Below are 3,037 nucleotides of genomic sequence, written 5' to 3'. Positions count from 1 at the left end.
GTTGATTTTGCCCAAAGGGCCTTTTTCTGTGCTGTAGCTTTCTATGACTTTAAAACCAATGTAATCTAGATGCAGAAATCTGAAATAACAACAGAAAGTGCTGGAAAGACTCACATGTCTGGCAGAATCTGTGAAAAGAGAAATAGTTAATATTTCAAATCCAATATGACTCCTGTTCAGAATAAAAGAGGGACAAAATATTCTGCCCTGTTCCTGCCATGGACCGGTCAGTTGTGATGTTTGAAAAGCATCCGACAGACCCAATTATGAGTGTATGCTATTGGGTATATTATCGTGGCACAGAATGGTGGGTACTCCTCCACTCAGACGAGATCACTGTGTTCTGCAATGAGTTGTCTTCTCCTGTCATGAACAATCCTGAAGGACAGCTTGATCCATTATGTGAGCTGGGTGACTGTCTGTGCACGTGCAATGTGTTCCCACTGCTGCCTTTCAATGCTGGTTGCTGGTGTGCACTGCAATGCCAGTCTGTGCTTCCAGAGCAAAGCCAGGATGGTTGTGCCATGTTGCTGAACGTCATAAGCCAATGAAGGAAGGGTGCGTGAGGCTGGTGCTTTTGCATCATGCCCCTGAGCTACAGATTTGTTGTAGTCAATATGGAGGTCATTGAGAGCAAGTGTTCAGTGGAATCCACAATTTATTCGCGTTAGTTTCCCTGTTGAGAGTTCCTAACATCTACCTTGTTTGGCAAGCCTCGGTAAACTAGGAGGTTGAACATTAATGAGGCTAGTTGGGCTATTCATAATATTTCCCCTTAATTGGCAACTCACCATGACCAAGCAAGAAACTTGTCACACTGCTTGTGATAAACATAAAAAATTGGAACAAGATGTTAACATCAAGATGGACCTTATCAGCCTTCTGTGCACACCATTCCAGAGCTCAAATCACTCAGACCCAATAGATTCCACCAAACTTCTTTGTGATTAATTTTCCACACCAACCCTCTCTAAACATTTCTAGTGTCTACTGGGTGTTATTTTTGTATCATTGTCTTGAATAACTGGAGAGCTTTTTTTTATATTCACTCAGAGGAAGTGGGCATCACTGGCATGCCATTATTTATAGCCCTCGCAAGTTGACCTTGAGAAGTTGGTGGTGAACTGCTTTCTTGAACTGCTGCAGTCCATATGCTACAGGATGACCCACAAAGGCCCAAACGAGGGAATTCCAGGGTTTTGATCCTGAGACAGTGAGTCAGTAATTATATATTTCCACTTAAGGATGGTGAGTGACTCGGAGGGCAACTTGCAGGTAATGGTGTTCCCATCTACTACCCTTATCCTTCTGGATGGAAGTAGTTGTGAGTTTGGAAGGTGCTGTCTGAGGACCTTTGGTGAATTTCTGCAGTGCATCTTGCAGATGGTACACACTGCTTTGACTGAGTGTTGGTGGTGGAGGGAGTGGATGCTTGTGGATTAGACTACTTACAGCGTGGAAACAAGAAACAAGAAACAAGAAACAAGTCCACACCAACTCACCGAAGCGCAACCCACTCAGACCCATTCCCCTACACCTAACACTATGGACAATGTAGCATGGCCAATTCATCTAACCTGCATATTTTTGGATTGTGGGAAGAAACCAGAGCACCCGGAAGAAACCCACGCAGACACAGGGAGAATGTGCAAACTCCACACAGACAGTCGCCTGAGGCGGGAATTGAACCCGGGTCTCTGGCGCTATGAGGCAACAGTGCTAACCACTGTGCCACCGTGCCACCCATAAACATATATGTGGTAGGAGAGTAGCCTGAATTGGGTTGTGAGATTCCTTATCCCATCCCACACATTGAGCTCACCCAACCAGCCAGAAGCCTTTCCCATTCCAGGCAGTAACTGCATCCACAGCACTGAGCCTGTTTCTCCTGCTCTCTGTCACTGCCTGAACCACATGCCTGGTAACTTCCTCACCTGCATCAGGTAACACCCTACAAGGGTGGTGATTGGGTCTTATCTCAGACCTTACCCAAGGTATTGGCAAGGAGTGATGATTAGGGGGTTAGATAGGGTTGACAGTGTGAACCTTTTCCCGCGTATGGAGTCGGGTATTACAAGGGGGCATAGCTTTAAATTAAGGGGGGGTAGATATAGGACTGAAGTTAGGGGTAGGTTCTTCACTCAGCGAGTCGTACGTTCATGGAATGCCCTGCCAGTAGCAGTGGTGGACTCTCCCTCTTTATGGGCATTTAAGCGGGCATTGGATAGGTATATGGAAGATAGTGGGTTAGTATAGGTTAGGTGGGCTTGGATCGGCGCAACATCGAGGGCCAAAGGGCCTGTACTGCGCTGTATTCTTCTATGTTCTATGTTCTATGTTCTAACACTCAGGACGTGACCTCTACTGTGGGCTTCCCTTGCTTCCTGTAGTAACCTAAAGTATACCCCGTCTGGCCTCATGTTTTTCAAACTTTTCAGCACATCTTCCTTCTTAACTTCAACCTGTTTGAGCAGATCAGCCTGTTTCATGCTGTCCTCACAAACGACAAGGTCCCTCTTAATAGTGAATATTGAAGCAAAATATTCATTCAGGACCTCCCCTATCTTCTCTGAGTTCAAGCACAAGTTACCTCCACTATCCCTAATCAGCCCTACTCTGGCCATCATCGTGTTCCTCACATAAGTGTAGAATGTCTTAGGGTTTTCGTTAATCCTACCCACTTAAACTTTTTCATGCCCCCTTCGAGCTCTCCTAAGTCCATTTTTCACTTCTTTCCTGGCTACCTTGTAACCCTCTAAAGCCCTATCTGATCCTGGCCTCCTCAATCTTAATTAAGCTTCCTTCTTCCTCTTGACTAGATATTCTAACATCCCTTGTCACCCAAGTTTCCATCATCCCACCATTTCTTCTAAACCTCAGCAGGACAAACAACCTCCACATTTCTGTCATGCATTTTCCTGAGAACATCTGTTTCCAATCTAGGTGTCCCATTTCCTGCCTAACAGCATTGTAATTCTCCCTCTTCCAATTAAATACTTTCCCACATTGTCTGCTCCTATTCCTCTCCATGACTGTA

General features: G+C 45.4%; 1 non-coding gene across 1 annotated transcript; it reads right to left on the bottom strand.

Annotated features, from left to right (window-relative positions):
• Positions 1–1,762: 1,762 nt before the first annotated feature.
• LOC148151935 (Nuclear RNase P) lies at positions 1,763–2,054 on the bottom strand. The gene has a single exon (XR_015751706.1).
• Between the last annotated feature and the right edge of the window lie 983 nt (positions 2,055–3,037).

This window comes from Chiloscyllium plagiosum, unplaced genomic scaffold, assembly GCF_037043375.1.
Source record: "Chiloscyllium plagiosum isolate Xiang-an unplaced genomic scaffold, Cpla_swu_hap1 HiC_scaffold_2, whole genome shotgun sequence".
NCBI lineage: Eukaryota > Metazoa > Chordata > Chondrichthyes > Orectolobiformes > Hemiscylliidae > Chiloscyllium > Chiloscyllium plagiosum.
This window is presented reverse-complemented; position numbering and strand designations above follow the sequence as displayed.